Genomic DNA, 19,678 nt, shown 5'->3' with positions numbered 1-19,678 from the left:
TCACCTTCACGAATTTACTTATCACTTGTTTTAAATAGCATAATACTTATAACCTCAAAATAATCTTGTCCTTGAACTGATATGAATTATCTTATGACAAATCCAACGTACAATACTATGGGGTGTAACATCGTCGTAATACTGCGGAGTGTAACAGTTATCATAACTCAAATCGACAATATCGTCATGGAAATAGATATTATCAAGTTCAATCAGGAGATCAACCTCTATGTAACCTCAAACATGGATCAAATAGCTCACAACAAGGTTACAAATATGAGATACATCACAGCATAAAGCTTAACAATCAATTCAAGGCATACCATAGCCTAAGCATTACCCCGAGCATGGACAAATACCCCGATGCTCGCACATGGACTCAACCCCACACATATGGGCCACCCATAGAAGGTAGCTATCAAACATAACTCTAGCAACTAGTGCCTCAACCAAGTTTAAGTAGGAGACTTACCTCAAGCAAGCCAAATCAGTACTCTAAGAAGCCCTTCGTGTGTGAATCAACCTTCGGATGACCCGAATCTAACCAAATTAACTTAATATAATCAATAAAAACCATACGAACCGATTCCAAATGATAAAGCTAAGATATTTAGCCTAAATCAAAAAGTCAACCCAAAATGTTAACCCCGGGCTCGCACCCCAAAACTCGACCAAACTCACAAATTTTGAACACCTACTCATATACGAGTCCAAATATGTGTTTCATCCCATTCCGACCTCAAATCGACCGTCAAATCATCAAATCTCACTCTCTAATAACATAATCCAAAAACTCCCAAATCCCACCATAAATTCTTGTAAATTAGGTGTAATAATAAGTGACCCTTCAATTGTGACGAAAAGCACTCAAAAAATCGCCCTTAATCGAGCACCACAATCCCAAAAATAAAACAATTAATCAAACCCTTTGAAATATAACACTGGCAGTGATCCCGCATCTGCGGGCAACTGCACATGCGATGTCGCTTCTGCGGTCAATGAACATGTTCTGTGATCCCCTCTAAGCACCTAACCTTCCGCTTTTGTGGATCCTCCTTAGCGCTTGCGAGTCCGCTTCTGCGGACTACTACCGCTCCTACGCAAGCACATCTGCGGTCATATGCCCGCATCTACGGACATCATTTGCCAGCCCAATTTCTGCACTTGCGGCCAAACCTCCCGCAGATGCGAAAACACCAGAAGCCAAAATCTTCATCAATGCACTCAAGTCCAACAATGATCCAAAATCAATCTGAAACACACCCGAGTCCCCCAAGACCCCATCAAATACACCAACCAATCCGAAGACATAATACGGACCTACTCGAGGCCTCAAATCATACAAAACAACATCAAGGCCAAGAATCGCACCTCAATTCAAACCTAAGGAACTAATCAAAATTTCAAAATTCAGAACATACGCCGAACAAGACTAAACAACCCGGAATAACGCCAATTTTGCATGCAAGTCACAAATGACATAGTGGACCTATTCCAACTCCCGAAACCAAACTTCGAATCCGATATCATCAAAGTCAACTCTCGGTCAAACTTATCAACCTTCTAACTTTCGCCAAGAAGCATCAAATCAATCTATGGACCTCCAAATACACATCCAGATATACGCGTCAATCAAAACTCATCACATGAAGTTATTGGAACCGTCAAAAATCCATTCCGGAGTTGTCTACACAAAAGTCAAACTCCGATCAACTATTACAATTTATGCTTCCAACCTTGAAACTAAGTGTCCCAGTTCACTCCGAAATCAAACCAACCACCCCAGCATGTCACGTAACTACAAATACACATATGTAAAGCATCAAATAGGGAAAATGGAGAAAGTACTAAAAACGACCAGTTGGATCGTTAAAGTGACAAAGGCAATAGCGCAGTTAGATGTTTTGCAATCATATTTGTGTTTGTAACGTATGTCACATCTCTAATTAATGTACTAATAAGATCAATGTATTAATCTTCTGATATTTATAATAAAAATATAATAATTTATCCAATGTAAACTCCATTAGGTCTGTGCTAGCATAACATAGCATCAAGAGGACAAAAATAGACAAAAGAGAAAAAATTGCAGAATTCTTTACTTTACGTCAAGTGTTTTATTTTATGATCGTAATTCAGTTTCTAAAATAAGAAATACAGTTAACCAAGGAACTAACACAATATTCTAACTATAGCTCTTATTAATGCCTAATCTATCCTCATACGCAAAATCCCAAATAGAAGTCGCAGCTACTTGATTTAGAACATCTTTGAAATTGAGCTCCATTTAGGTTCATGTATTGTTCATGGATGTTGTCTCCCCAATAGCATTCAAAATTCTTCAAATTTCCTCCAAGACAAATTAATTGTGCATGATAGTTGTTGAAGCTCCTTTGTATCTCCATGTTCATCCAATCATTTGGAGCAATATTTCCTCCTCAAGCAATCCAATCATCACGTGACATCATTTGTGCCTCAATATTCAAGCTAGGAATAAAGTTGTTGCTCGATAAATTTAGTTGGTATTGAACATTGATATTGGTTATTTAGACTCTCATTTCTGCGATAGGAACAACTCGTCTCATGCTCCATTCAACTAATGTTGTCCACAAATCTGAAACCTAAATCACTCTCTGGGCAATGCAAGTTTTACATGGATACAATATATCCTCTGTTGTAATTTTATGCTCAAATTTGCACTTCCTCTTGTCTTTTTACTTAAGAAAAAGTCATCAAATACATTTCGGGGAACCAAAGCAAGATCTTCTTTTCTTTTTTCTTCTTCCTCGGATGACGAAATGTTGAGAGCCTTTTCAGTCAAATTGACAAGGGCTTCTTCTTGGTTAACCAATTTAGAGCACGTAGACGTCTTTTTGGCTGGCATCTTGCTCTGCAAGCTCCTAGACTGCATCACCAACTTTGTCATTTTATCTAAATTGGGAGTCATTTTCTTGACAGCCAAAACAATTATCTTCTGTGCCTTCTTCAAATCATGAGGCTTCTTGTAAGGTGGTGGGCCTTGTTCTTACGATAATCCTTGATCACCTCACCAGAGTTCTTTCCCTGTAGCCCACAAAGGTGGAGCTAATCCTCTTTCCAAAGGGAAACTCCTCTGTGGAGGATCACGATGTTGCATGAGGGTCGAAAGTAGTGTGCTTAAATTATTATCTCGCAAATCTTCTAAATGATAAAATATGCGAAGAAGTAACATTCAAGATGTTGTCTTCTACCAATTTAGGCAAGAATTCAGCAATGGAAGGAGGGGCACTCTGCTCAAACCTCACTTTCTCCTTCCACCATTCTCTCAAACTATCTGTGCCACGACCCGGAATTCCCACCGTCGGGACCGCGATGGCGCCTAATATTCCAATTGCTGGGCAAGCCGACGTTAGAGAGTTATTAAGTCAATTCTTATTCAATTCAGTAAATAACAACAAATAAGCTAAAATGAAATACAGCAAGTGCGGAATAATATGAAAACTTCATTAATTACTACCACCCGGATCTGGAGTCACAACTCACGAGCTACTATGATTTACTACAAACAGAGTCTGAAAAGGAAAAATACACTATTTTGGAGTAAGGAACTAGTAAATGATAAAAACTAGGAAGAGACTCCAGGGTCTGCGGACGCAAGCAGATCTACCTTGGGTCTCCTGACAGCAGTCCAAGCTGCTAAGCCTCACAATCAGCTAGGACCGGTACCAAAATATGCACAAGAAGTGCAGAGTATTGTATCAGAACAACTGACCCCATGTACTGGTAAGTGTCGAGCCTAACCTCGGAGAAATAGTGCCGAGGCTATGACAAGACACCCAAATAATAAACCTGTGCAGATAACAGTATATGTACAAGAAAACAACAGTAACAGCTAAACATGTACTATTGGGAGGGTGAACAGGCTAAAGGGGCACATAATATAGGACATACAATGGAAATGATAACCAGAACAGTCAACATGCTTTTACCCAGTGAAAACAACTAAACACAATGAAGAAAATTGCACGGCATCACCCTTCGTGCTTTTACTCTAAGCCTCACAATATAAATCAATAGATACGGCATGACATCACCCTTCGCGCATTAACTCTAATAACGTAACACATCATCACCCTTCGTGCATTAACACTCATAAGATGGCACGGCATCACCCTTCAGGCATTACACTCACAACATGGCACAACATCACCCTTCGTGCATTAACACTCACAATATGGCACGGCATCACCCTTCGTGCATTAACACTCCCCCTTACCATAATGCAATGAACAAATAACAACAGGGAGATAGAATAACAAGTACAAGCCTTACTTCAACATTTAGTTCCACAATACCAACCTCAACTTCGAAATCAATACTGAATTATCACCAGAAGATCCATAAACATGATAAGAACGATCAATTTAACAATACTAGTCTAAACATGGATAACATGAACAAAGGAAGCTATAATTGCAAAAACCAAGCCCCCACCCGCATGCTTTGACCCGACTATAATGCATAAGTACTCGTCACCTCACATATACGTTATTCCCCAACATCTTAACATGTAGCAAATATACAAACAAGTCATTTTTCCTCAAGTCAGGGTTAGACACAACACTTACCTCGCTCCAAAGGCCACTCAATGCTCAATTATCACTTTTCCTCTAGAATCCACCTTCAAACCGCTCGTATCTATCTACAAATGACTCAATAATATCAAATATTGCTAAAGAAATCAATTACAATGCATAAATTTAGATTCCCCAAACTTTTCCCCAAAAAGTCAAAAATCGACCTCGGGCCCGCTTGGTCAAAACCCGAGGTTCGGACCAAAATTCATTTACCCGTTCACCCCCGAGCCCGATTATATAATTTATTTCGAAATCCGACCTCAATTTGAGGTCTAAATTCCAATTATGCAAATATCCCAAATTCTACCCAAACCCCCAATTTTCACCATGAAAATCCTAGATTTTAGGTTGAAAACTCATGAAATGTAATGGGTAATTGAAATAAAGTAGGTTAGAATCACTCACAAACAAATTGGGTAAGAAAAGCTTTTAGGAAAATCGCCTCTAGGTCTTCTAGTTTTGAAATTTTTGAAAGAATGGCAAAATCCCGTAATTGGGACTGCTTTAAGGTCTGGGCGTCAGGCCTTCTTTGTGTTCGCGAATGGCATGCCGCGTTCGCGATGTGCAGCAGCCCAAAAGGCTTTTGCATTCGTGAGTTCCTCTTCACGTTCGCGAAGATCATCCCCCCTGGCCTCCGCGTTCGCGAGCCAGTGCTCGCGTTCGCGAAGGAGAACGAGTGCCCCCTCCCCCAAGTCCCTCAAACTTCACGTTCGCGAGAAGCTGGTCGCGTTCGCGAAGGGTAAGGAACCCATTGCTTCGCATTCATGACCCATCTATCGCATTCGCGATGAAGAAAATCTTCCCCAGTCCAGTTCACTCTTCGCGTTCGCGAGAGTACCTTCGCAGAACACACCAGATATCATCTGAGGCAAAACATCAGATTTTTCTAATTCCAAATCACCTCGTAGCCTATCCGAAACTCACCCGAGCCCTCGGGGCTCTAAACCACACATGCACACAAGTCCTAGAACATCATACGAACTCGCACGCGCGATCAAAACACTAAAATATGGCCTTGAACTACGGATCAGACACCAAATCAAATGAAATTTTTAAGAAAACTTTAAGCCCTCTATTTTCACAACCGAACGTTCGAATCACGTCAAATCAACTCTATTTCTCACCAAATTCGACAGACAAGTCATAAATATAATAGAGGACCTGTACCGGGCTCCGGAACCAAAATACGGACCCGGTATCAACAAAACCAAACATCAGTAAATTCTTATAATAAATAAACTTTCAAACTTTTAATTTTTCATCAAAATTCCATATCTCGAGCTAGGAACCTTGGAATTCGATTCCGGGCATACACCCAGGTCCGAAATTACGATACGGACCTACCGAAACCGTTAAAACACAGATCCGGATCCGTTTACTCAAATTGTTGACCAAAGGCAACTTAAATAGTTTTCAAAGCAAAATTTTATATTTTTCACAGTTTTTAACATAAAAGCTTTCCAGAAACAAGCCCGGAGTGAGATTTTTAAGGCTCTAGATCATAAAATTAGGTTTTAAAACATAAGATGATTTATCGGGTCATCACATTCTCCACCTCTAAGACAATTGTTCGTCCTCGAACGGACATAGAAAAGTACCTGGACTGGTGAAAAGATGTGGATATCTACTCCGCATATCTGAGTCGGACTCCCAAGTAGCCTCCTCAACGGGCTGACCTCTCCACTACACTCGAACTGAAGGATAACTCTTAGACCTCAGCTGTCGAACCTGTCGGGCTAGAATAGCCATCGGCTCCTCCTCGTAAGTCAAATGACAGTGCTGAAATCTAGCACATGGGACGGATCGCCGTGATACTTTCGGAGCATGGACACATGGAATACATGGATGAACAGTTGCTAAACTAGGTGGAAATAAGAGTCTGTAAGCCACCTCGCCCACTCTCTCCAGAATCTCAAAAGGTCCGATATACCTCTCAATTTGCCCTTCATTCCGAATCTCATTACACCCTTCATGGGTGATACCCGAAGCAAAAGTCTCTCTCCGACCATGAATGCAACATCATGAACTCTACGGTCGGCATAACACTTCTGCCTAGACTGAGCTGTGCGAAGTCGATCCTGTATAATTTTGACCTTATCCAAGGCATCCTGTACTAGATCTATACCCAACAACCGAGCCTCCCCCGGCTCGAACCACCCAACTGGCGACCGACACCGCCTACGTATAATGCCTCATAGGGAGCCATCTGAATGCTCGACTGGTAGTAGTTGTTGTAGGCAAACTCTGCAAGGGGAAGGAACTGATCCCACGATTCTCCGAAGTATATAACACATGCACAGAGCATATCCTCCAAGATTTGAATAGTGCGCTCGGACTGCCCGTCCGTCCGAGGATGAAACATTGTGCACAACTCAACCCGCGTGCCCAACTCACATTGTATTGCCCTCCAGAAGTGTAAAGTGAACTGCGTACCTCGATGAGAAAAGATAGACGTGGGCACACCGTGAAGACGAACGATCTCGCGAATGTAAATCACTGCCAGCCGCTCCGAAGAATAAGTAACTGCCACAGGAATGAAATACGCTGACTTAGTCAGCCTGTTCATAATAACCCAAAATGCGTCGAACTTCCTCTGAGTCTGTTGGAGTCCAACAACAAAATCCATAGTGATACGCTCCCACTTCCACTCAGGAATCTCTATCTGCTGAAGCAAACCACCAGGTCTCTGATGCTCATACTTTACTTGCTGACAATTTAGACACCGAGCTACATAAGCAACTATGTCCTTCTTCATCCTCCTCCACCAATAATGCTGCCGCAAGTCCTGATACATCTTGGCTCCACCCGGATGAATAGAATACAGGGAACTGTGAGCCTCCTCAAGAATCAACTCACAAAGTCCATCCACATTAAGCACACAAACATGACCCTGCATCCTCAAAACTCCATCATCTCCGACAGTAACCTACTTGGCACCACCGTGCCGCATTGTGTCCCTAAGGACTAACAAATGAGGGTCGTCATACTGCCGATCTCTGATACGCTCAAACAAAGAAGACCGAGCGACTGTACAAGATAGAACACGGCTGGGCTCTAAAATATCCAACCTCACAAACTAGTTGGCTAAAGTCCGAACATCTGAGGCAAGCGGCCTCTCACCGACTGGAATGAACGCAAGGCTGCCCATACTCGTTGCCTTTCTACTCAATGCATCAGCCACCACATTGGCCTTCCCTGGGTGGTACAAAATAGTGATATCATAGTCTTTCTATAGCTCCAACCACCTCCTCTGCCTCATATTGAGATCTATTTGCTTGAACAAATACTGAAGGCTCCGATGATCAGTGAAAACCTCACACGACACACCGTAAATATAGTGCCTCCAAATCTTCAGCACATGAACAATGGCTGCTAACTCTAAGTCATGGACACGGTAATTCTTCTCATGAACCTTCAACTGCCGCGACGCATATGCGATCACCCTTCCCTCCTGCATCAATACCGCACCAAGCCCTACACGGGATGCATCACACTCATCCGACCATCTGAACGGGGCACCCTTCTGGGTCAACCTGGTCAATGGGGCTGCTACAGATGAAAACCCCTCCACAAATCGATGGTAATAGCCTGCCAAACCCAAGAAACTCCTGATCTCCGTAGCTGAAGTGGGTCTAGGCCAGTTCTGAACTGCCTCAATCTTCTAAGGATCTACCTGAATGCCCTCTACTGATACAACGTGCGCCAAGAAAGTGACTAAATCCAGCCAAAACTCGCACTTTGAAAATTTAGCATACAACTGGCTGGCTCTCAGAGTCTGAAGTACAATCCTGAGATGTTGCTTATGCTCCTCTCGACTACGGGAGTAGATCAAGATATCACCAATAAACACTATCACAAAGGAGTCCAAATAAGTCTTGAACACACGGTTCATCAAATCCATGAATGATACTGGGGCATTTGTCAACACAAAGGATATCATAAGAAACTCAAAATGCCTGTAACGAGTCCGAAAAGCTGTCTTCGACTGATGGTAGCCGGATCTCAAATCAATCAACTGATGGTAGCCGGATCTCAAATCAATCTTCAAAAACACCTTGGCACCCTGAAGCTGATCAAATAAATCATCAATCCTCGGCAATGGATTCTTGTTCTTAATGGTGACTTTGTTCAACTGCCGCTAATCTATGCACATCCTCATCGATCCATCCTTCTTCTTCACGAACAACACAGGTGCACCCAGGGCGAGACACTAGGTCTAATAAAGCCCTTATCAAGCAAATCTTGCAACTGTTCCTTCAATTCTTTCAACTCTGGTGGGGCCATATGGTATGGCGGAATAGAGATGGGCTGAGTGCCCGGAGCCAAATCAATACAGAAATCAATATTCCTGTCGGGTGGCATCCCCTACAGGTCTGCAGGAAACACCTCTGGAAACTCACAAACCACATGTACTGAATCCATGGAAGGAACCTCCGCACTAGAATCACGGACATAAGCCAAATAAGCTAGACACCCCTTCTCGACCATATGCCGAGCCTTTATGTAAGAGATAACCTTGCTGGTAGAATGGCCATGATTCCCTCTCCACTCTAATCGAGCCAACCCCGGCAAGGCTAAGGTCCGCGTCTTGGCATGATAATCCAATATAACGTGATAAGGTGACAGCCAATCCATACCTAAGATAAAATCAAAATCGACCATATCGAGAAGTAGAAGATCTACACTAGTCTCAAGACTCCCAATGGTGACCACACAGGAATGATAAACATGATCTACAACAAAAGCATCTCCCACAGGTGTGGAGCACAACCAAATATGAAGCAAAATAGGATGACACGTAGGAATAAGTAGAACCCGGATCAAATAGAACTGAAGCATCTCTACTGCAAACTGAGACAGTACCTATGATAACAACGTCATATGACTCAGCCTCAGGCCTGGCTGAAAAAGCATAACATCGGGGCTGGGCCCCACCACTCTAAACTATATCTCTAGGACGGGCCCTAGCTGGCTGGCCTCCACCTCTAATGGCCTGACCTCCACCTCTAACAGTCTGGCCTCTACCTCTGGCTGCCTGACCCTTGCCTCTGGCTGGCTGAGCAAGCGGTACAGCAACTGGTGCTGGAACTATGGCACGAGAACCCTGATGTTGTGAGCTGCCCGATGCCCAAGGGCAAAATCTAGCAATGTGCCTCGGATCACCACAAGTATAACAGGACCTCGACTGCTGTGACTTCTGACCATGAAACTGACCCTATCGACTTGAGTAACCACCCTGAAAACTTTGAAGCAGAGGTGCACTAATAGGAGCTGGTGGTGCATTGTAGGCTAGCTGATCGGAATAAGGCATGTAAGGGCCACGACCACCTGAGGTACCGTGGGATGCCTGGAGTGCTGAATGAAACGTCCTGGGAAGATGGCCTCTACCAAAAGTACCCATGCCTTTAGATGAGGCACCGCTGAACCCCCCGGAATGACGTGGTCTCTTGTCATACCCCTGACCTCCCTGAGCAAGAACCATCTCGACTCGCCTAGCGACATTGGCCGCCGCCTGAAAAGAAATCTCACTCCCAGTCTCCTTAGCCATCTGCAATCTGATAGGATGAGCAAGTCCGTCAATAAACCTCCTCATCCTCTATCTTTCGGTAGGAAGCAGAAGAAGAGCATAACGGGCCAAATCCACAAAATGGGTCTCATACTGAGTAATAGTCATATTGCCCTGCTGGAGACGCTCGAACTGACGACGGTGCTCCTCTCTTAGCATGATACGGAGAAACTTCTATAGGAAGAGCTGAGACAACTAGTCCCAAGTAAGAGCAGGCGACCCCGCTGGTCTGGTCAACAAATAATCTCTCCACCATTTCTTGGCAGAACCAGTCATCTGAAATGCAGCAAAATTGACCCCATTGGTCTCCACTATACCCATGTTCTGTAGCACCTCATGATAGCTGTCAAGATACTCATGGGGATCCTCTGAAGGTGCACCACTAAAGTGAACTAGAAAGAGCTTTGTAAACCTGTCCAATCTCCATAAAGCCTCAGAAGACATAACTGACCCATGACCTGTCTATGCCGCAACAACCGGCTGAACTACTCCGACTGGATGAGCGGCTGGAGTCTGATACTGGGGAGCCATCTGCTCCGGAGTATGAGTAGCAGGAGTATGGGCTCCTCCTCCAGCCTGAGAGACGGCTAGTGCAATGGGAAATGCACCAGTCTGGGCCACACTCTCCATAAGGCCCAACAAACGGACCAAAGCGTCCTGAAGCACTAGGGTTGAAATGAACCCCTCCGGACCTGAGCTCCTCCGACATGCACAGCCTGGGCTGGAACCTCCTTATCAAACTCTACCTGAGGCTCCACTCCTGGTGCTGCTGCTCGGGCTCTAGGCTAGGCCTTGCCATTGCCTCGGCCTCTGGCATGGTCTCGTCCTCGACCTCTACCCCTCGTAGGAGCTGCCACTGGAGGCTCTGGCTACTTCTCGACTGGCTTCTTCAAGACTGCTTTCAATAGTGTGCTAAAATTATTATCTCGCAAATCTTCTAAATGATAAAATATGCGAAGAAGTAACATTCAAGATGTTGTGTTCTACCAATTTAGGCAAGAATTCAGCAATGGAAGGAGGGGCACTCTGCTCAAACCTCACTTTCTCCGTCCACCATTCTCTCAAACTATCTGTGTCACGACCCGAAATTTCCACCGTCGGGACCGTGATGGCGCCTAACATTCCAATTGCTAGGCAAGCCGATGTTAGAGAGTTATTAAGCCAATTATTATTCAATTCAGTAAATAATAACAAATAAGCTAAAATGATATACGGCGAGTGCGGAATAATATGAAAACTTCATTAATTACTACCACCCGGATCTGGAGTCACAACTCACGAGCTACTATGATTTACTACAAACAGAGTCTGAAAAGGAAAAATACACTATTTTGGAGTAAGGAACTAGTAAATGATAAAAACTAGGAAGAGACTCCAGGGTCTGCGGACGCCAGCAGATCTACCTTGGGTCTCCTGACAGCAATCCAAGCTGCTCAGACTCACGATCAGCTAGGACCGGTACCAATATTTGCACAAGAAGTGCAGAGTGCAGTATCAGTACAACTTACCCCCATGTACTGGTAAGTGTCGAACCTAACCTCGACGAAGTATTGACGAGGCTATAACAAGACACCCCCATAATAAACCTATACAGATAACAGTATATGTACAAGAAAACAACAGTAACAACTAAACATGTACTATTGGGAGGGGGAACATGCTAAAGGGGCACAGGATATAGGAGATACAGCGAAAATGGTAACCAGAATAGTCAACATGCTTTTAACTAGTGAAAACAACTAAACACAATGAAGAAAATTGCACGGCATCATCCTTCGTGCTTTTACTCTCAGCCTCATAATATAAATCAATAGATACGGCACGACATCACCATTCGTTCATTAACGTTAATAACGTGGCACTGCATTACCCTTCGTGCATTAACACTCATAAGATGGCACGGCATCACCCTTCGTGCATTAACACTCATAAGATGGCACGACATTACCCTTCGTGCATTACACTCACAACATGGAACGGCATCACTCTTCATGCATTAACACTCACAATATGGCATGGCATCACCCTTCGTGCATTAACACTCTCCCTTACCATAATGCAATGAACAAATAACAACGGGGAGATAGAATAATAAGTACAAGACTTACTTCAATATTTGGTTCCATAATACCAACCTCAACTTCGAAATCAATACTGAATTATCACCAGAAGATCCATAAACATGATAAGAACGATCATTCATCAACAAATTGGGGAAGAAAATCTTTTATCAAAATCGCCTCTAGGTCTTCTAGTTTTGAAATTTTTGAAAGAATGGAAAAATCCCGTAATTGGGACTGTTTTAAGGTTTGGGCATCAGGCCTTCTTCGCGTTCACGATGTGCAGCAGCCCAAAAGGCTTTCGCGTTCGCGAAGGCTGTCCCCCCTGGCCTCCGCGTTCACGAGCCAGTGATCGCGTTCGCATAGAAGAATGATTGCCCCCTCCCCCAGGTCCCTCAAGCTTCGCGAGAAGCTGGTCATGTTCGCAAAGGGTAAGGCCCCTATTACTTCGCGTTCGCGACCTATCTACCGCGTTCGCGATGAAGAAAATCTTCCCCAGTCCAGTTCACTCTTCGCATTCACGAGAGTACCTTTGCGAACGCGAAGAAGAACACACCAGATATCAGCTGATGCAAAACATCGGATTTTTCTAAGTCCAAATCCACCCGTAGCATATCCGAAACTCACCCGAGCCCTCGGGGCTCCAAACCAAACATGCACACAAGTCCTAGAACATCATACGAACTTGCTCACACCATCAAAATACCAAAATAATGCCTAGAACAACGAATCAGACACCAAATCAAATGAAATTTTCAAGAAAACTTTAAAACCTCTATTTTCACAACCAAACGTCTGAATCACGTCAAATCAACTCCGTTTCTCACCAAATTCGATAGACAAGTCATAAATATTATAGTGGACCTGTATTGGGCTTCAGAACCAAAATACGGGCCCGGTATCAACAAAACAAAACATCAGTAAATTCTTAAAATCATTAAACTTTCAAACTTTTAATTTTTCATCAAAATTTCATATCTCGAGCAAGGGATCTCGAAATTCAATTCCGGGCATACGCCCATGTCCCAAATTATGATATGGACCTGCCGGGACCGTCAAAAAATAGATCCGGGTTCGTTTACTCAAAACGTTGACCAAAGTCAACTCAAATGGTTTTCAAAGCAAAATTTCATATTTTTCACAGTTTTTAACATAAAAGCTTTCTGGAAACACGCTAGGATTGCGGATGCAACTCGAGGAGGGTAAAAGTGAGATTTTAAGGCTTCAAATCATAGAATTAGGTTTTAAAACATAAGATGACCTATCGGGTTATCACAATCTGATGATCCGCTCACTGGCTTCCTCTTTTCTGGTATGATTCTATAAATAAAGCATTGCCCTTAGAAAACCTCCATAATTTTAAGCATGTACTTGAAAATCAAATTGTCATGACCCAAAAATCTCATCGGAGTCGTGACGACACCTAACACCGCTTGCTAGGCAAGCCAACAATCAATAAGCATAAATAAACTTAAATAACAGTATTAAATAGTCTCAACAATAAAATAACATATATAACTAAAGTCCATAGGAACAATACAAATGAAAACCATCCCATGATCTGGTGTCAACGAGTACATGAGCTCTAAGGAATTAAAATACAGAGTCTAAAACCAAAATACAGTACTGTCTTAAAAATAGAACAATAATAACATGAACTAAGAGAAAGAGGGACTTCAAGGCCGGAACAATAGCTACCTCGAAATATCTAAAATTGGTATCAATGCCACTCTCTAGCAATTACCTCTCTCAGCAGCACCTGGATCCGCACATAAAGTGTAGAATATAATAGAGTACAACCGACCCCATGTACTTAACAAGTAACAACCCTTACCTCGGACTGAAAGCAGTGAAGAGCTTGGCAAGGTCCAATATTCATTTCCAATAGCCAACAACAAAGATAAAGATATAATAACGGCAAAAGGAAAAGTAGCTCAGGAAATATCAAATTCAACCTTGTCACAATAAGATATGTGAGAATGCTTTTCAAGAATAATAGTTAAAGTATAAATTCTTCCATAGAAATCACCTAAACATGATTTTATCAATTTAACTGTGATTCCAAGTTCTACACAACAAATAGAGACATCAAGTACCAATTAGCATGAGGAAGGAACACAACCCTATACATACACAACAAGTACACATGCTAGAATCAACAATATCACAGTTAAATCATCAAGTATACCAAATCTTAGCACATGTATAGTGCCCCCAAATCTTAGCACATGTATAGTGCCCGATACAAATACCCTTCAATCATCACACAGCCAAACTCAGCCCTGTACGAGTGTGTGACATAAGTCTATCACCAAGCACATATATGACATGTGTGCCAGACCCATATGTTAATACCTAACTCCAGAATGACGGGTCCTAGTCCAAGCACTGATTGGATCTAAGTCAACAATCAGTATCACTTAACCCAATATGGGGCATGGCGTATAGGTCACCTCAAAATCAATACCACTCAGCCCAATATGGGGCCTTGCACATGCGACATCTCACTATCAATACCAAATGGGCTCTATGACCCAAGATCATCCATCAATCACTCAAGTCTCAAATATTTACATCTCACATTATTTATCTTAACCCATGTCACACATATAAGGACACCAACAACATGTGAGATAACACATAAAGAGTGTACAGGGATAGGGATATAATATGCGAAATAATATCATGACTAAGGATTTGATTACAATTAAGGCAAACAGCTTAACATAGCAAAAATAGCCCTATCATGTCTCAAACAGGTAAGCACATAGCCTAGACATGATTCCTAGCATGAATAATAACACATGTAGTCATACAAGAAAATGAAACATGATAACAAAGAGGCATTTTAGCAAAACAAGGCACATAATAGCCTAAAATCTACCCGGATCATGAGATACCACAGTGTATGCATATAAGCTTGTCACCTTGCATGTACGTCACCCCCAACATATCTCAAATATCATAGACAACGAGAATATTATCCTCAAACCAATTATAAGCAAGTTACTTCTTCAAATGCACATGAATCAATACTCCAAAAAGCCCTTGCCTCGCGAATCGGCCTCTGAATGGTTCATATCTAGCCAAACATAAATTAAGAACATCAAACTAGGTTATAGGAATGGATTCCAAATAATAAAGCTCCAAGTTTTATCAAATTGTACAAAGTCAACCAAAAGGTCAACCCGAGCCCGCTTCCCGAAACCCGACAAAAATCACAAATCTCGATTACCCATTCAAATACAAGTCCAAATATACAACTTTCATCCAAATCCAACTTTGAATTGGGGTTCTAATCTTCACTTTTCACTCTCCAAAATCATGGTCAAATTTCTCTTTCTAATACCATAATCTATGTTTAGTAATCCATGGAGAAACAAGATATAATATACAAATCAAGTAGAAATCACTTATCCTCTTGTTTTGTGTGAAAATACTCTTCAAAAATTTCCCATCTCCAAGTCTAGGGTTCAAAATATGAGAGAATAGGCTAAAACCCCAAAATTAGAACTTCATATAGGCTTCCCAGCGATACCCTTTTGGGATCTCCGTATATGCGGGCTTGTGGGCACATCTACGGTAGCGCAAAAGTGATGGCTCTGGTTGCAGGAGCGAGAAGGAGCGCATGAGCGGATAGTTGCTCGCACCTGTGATGTCGCATAAGTGAAAATGTGTCCGCACGTGCGGGAGGTCGGGGCTTCAGTGAATTCCGTAAAATCGATTGTCGTAGATGTGACTTACTGACTGGAAATGCGGAAATGCCTGGGCACATTGTATTTAATTCGAGGGTTTGTTCATATCACATTTGGAGATTCTGAGCTCGATTTTTGTGATTTTGGAGGGAAATTTCACCACATGGATTGGGGTAAGTAGTTTTTACTCAGTTTTGATTATATTCAATGATTCCATCTTCTATTTTGGCATTTGATTGATGATTTTAAAAGAAGAGTTGGAGATATTTGTCTAAATTTTCCTAAAATAAATTATGGAGTTTTGAACATCGATTCGGAGTCGTATTTGAGTAAACTAAGTATGGTTGGACTCATATTCGAATGGGTTGTCGGAATTTGTGAGTTTTTTCGGGTTCCAAGGTGCGGGCCTGGTTGACATTTTGATTGATTTTGAGTTTCCATTAAAGATTCGAACTTTATCGCTTGAGGTGTTTCCTAAGGCATTATTTGATATTTTTGAGCTGCTTTTGGCTAGTTTCAAGTCGTTCGAGGCTGATTCGCGTGGGATGGAATTTCTAGAGTGTTATTTGGCTTGCTCGGTGTTTGATTTGGCTTGTTCGAGGAAAGTAACATATCTAAACTTGGATTTGAGGGTAATTATCCCTAAGAACTATGATGTTTGAGATGGGTTGGGGGTGACGCACGTGCTAGGTGATGGGCATGTGTGCATGTACTGAGGTATTCATGATCCGAGTAGTTCGTAGGCTATTATGTACATTCTGTTGCTATCATGCTTCTTGATATCATGTTTTCCCCACTGGTATGACTACGTGAGTGGTTATTCATGATAGAAATCATGTCTAGGATATCTGATTTATTGTTGAGACCCTATAGGGCTATTTTTCCTTGTTGAGCTTTTAGTTTTAGCCGTAGTCATACTGGTTCAGTCATGATAGTTATATTCGCACGTTATATCTCTACCTCTATGAATTCTTTATATGCTATCTCATATGTTATTGGTGTCTTTGTATGTGACACGAGTTTGAGTTGTATTTGAAGCACATTGTGGTATTCTGTGTTATATGATTGGATTATGTTTATGTGATATGTTGACATATGGAGACTTGAGCGGATTGATGACTGGTGTGGGTCGTAAAGCCTTGTTGTGAGTTATGTTGGATCAGGTTTCACTCCACAACAGTTATATTGTTATTAAGATGACGTGACTCCAGGCCCCGCATTGGGCTAAGTGTTACTGGTTTTGAGGCTACGCGTCCACCACGCCCCACGATTGGGCTATGTGATTATGATTAGCACTTGGGTAGGATCCGCCCATCCGGAGTCAGACACATTCGCAGTGGCCGCAAGCACAGTGTTATATATACATGCTTTGATGAGGGGCATTTATGCTAGACACTCGTACAGTGCTAAGTGTTGTTGTGTGTGATGGTGAGGGGCCTTGTGCCAGGCACCGTGAACGTGCTAAGTGTGGTTATTCTTGATGGCTTCACTGTGATGATATTGAGTTGACATGAATATTTGACATGTAGGCATATAGATGCATTTTCTCATTGTAGACGGTAATATGGCATTTGAGGATTTGACGTGTATATTAGACATATAGGCATAGAGATGTATATTCCTCATGCTAGACGGTATATGATAATTGATGACTTGACATACATATTAACATGTAGGTATAGAGATGTACTTTTCTCATGCTAATTCATAAACGAAAATCCTTATCTGGTGTTGTAAAATGAAAAATACAGTTCTTTTGATAAACTCTTGTTTAGTTGATTTCGGTGATAAACTCATGTTTAGTTGAAAAACATGTCTATTTTCCCGTAACTGTGATCGAACTGAGCATAATAGTTTTTCTTCCTGATTTGTTTACTATTTTTTGCATTATTATATATTATTTTATTATCGATTATTGATGTTAGACTCTGACTATCGTCCGAGCTCGTCACTGCTTTCAACCTGAGGTTAGGTTTGTTACTTATTGAGTACATGGAGTCGGTTGTATTCATACTACACTTATGTACCTTGCGTGCAGATCTTGGAACTGATGTTCTTGTGTATGGCAGGAGTTGGTATTGAATATGTACCTGCTTTTCGGATATATCTTCCGCTTGTCCTTGGTAGCTTTAGATTTGCAAAATCTGTTTATGTATATGTCGAACATATGATGCACTTATTTCGTACCAGCTTTGTAAATTCAAAGTCTTAGAAGCTCATGATATGTTCTACCATTCCTTGGGATTTTTGTATAGAAGTTCAGTTATTGTACTCATTGATTCTTATTATTCTCATTTGAGTTTTGTTGAATGTTATTTGGCTTACCTAGTGGGCCGGGTTAGGTATCTTCATGACTGGTTGGATTTTGGGTCGTGACATTTTCTTTTTCCTCAATCTTTCTTTCTTTTTTTGTGTTTTGAATTTTGATGGCTATGAGTAAAATATTACACCCTGTCAATCCTCCAGCCTTGAAAATAATAATAATAATAATAAATAACTATAGTTTATAATCTAAATTTTTCAGTGTCATACAATAACAAAAAAATAGAACTCATAAAATTATGCATAAAAATTGTCAAGATATAAATTACAATTCAAAGAAAGACAAAAAAAAGTTTGAACGACTAAAATATTGCCAATTTAAAATCAAAACTATCGCACTCTTCCCTCAAATTGGAACAAATACTTTTTTGACTCTGCAATAGACCTTTAAAATTATGCATCAAGTCGATGAAAGTATCTTACCTCAGTTGATGCTTCATACGTGTAACAATGTTGCACTGAGTATTGTGAGATGAGGTTAACAGAGACTTTAGCGGTTGATAACTGACCTTGGGCCATAAAGCCAATTTGGTATTGATTTTGAGGTGATGCGTATTCCAGGACCAAATTGGGCTAAGTGGTACTTGTCACGAACCAAACCGATGGGCCACGACGGGCACCCGGTACCTTACTCAACCGAGTACCAACGTAACGTATATTTCATATGACGACCCAACATGATGTAGAAATTTATGCACGTGACATACGGGCCTATAAGGCATACATCATCATTTGTACTCTCAAAACATAGGCCGACAAGGCCATACAATCTTTCATATACATGATATATGTCTACAAGCCTCTAAGAAGACATAAACGTCATAAGGCTGGGATAGGGCCCCAACATACTAATCAATACGTGTCCAATGCATACTAACCAAATAGGAAACTCCGGAGAAAATAAAGCGCACCAACATCTTTTGCTGAGCTGATAGCCTACTTGGAGGACTCTCGAGCTATCTATCGAGACCTGCGGGCATGAAACGCAGCGTCCCCAAGCAAAAGGGATGTCAGTACAAATAATGTACCGATTATGTAAGGAATGAAAATCAGTAAATAATAGACATGAAAAACATGGAGTAAAAGACTCAACATGTAAGTCTGAATAACTCTGTGAATCAATAATATTTACAATGCCATGCATATGCGTATAAATGTCATACCATGCATAGGTATATACGTACATAACATCAGCAAGCCTCTGAGGGCATCCCATCATATCATCTCGGCCACTGTGGGCAAATTATCAATGTATACCGGCTGATCAGGTGGTGGTGCGTATATAACGCCGTAACCTTTTCCCATATCCCATATACATATAATATTCGCGTATATAACGCCATCTAGTCATGGACCAATGTAGATGTATAAATGAATGAAATGCATATGAAATGTGTTAATAATATTGCTTAGAATGTC

General features: G+C 41.6%; 1 pseudogene; it reads right to left on the bottom strand.

Annotated features, from left to right (window-relative positions):
• Positions 1 to 2,592: 2,592 nt before the first annotated feature.
• On the bottom strand, positions 2,593 to 18,778 carry LOC142168168 (putative ETHYLENE INSENSITIVE 3-like 4 protein; annotated as a pseudogene).
• Positions 18,779 to 19,678: the final 900 nt, after the last annotated feature.

The sequence above is a fragment of the Nicotiana tabacum genome, chromosome 13, assembly GCF_000715075.1.
Source record: "Nicotiana tabacum cultivar K326 chromosome 13, ASM71507v2, whole genome shotgun sequence".
Taxonomy (NCBI): Eukaryota; Viridiplantae; Streptophyta; class Magnoliopsida; order Solanales; family Solanaceae; genus Nicotiana; species Nicotiana tabacum.
This window is presented reverse-complemented; position numbering and strand designations above follow the sequence as displayed.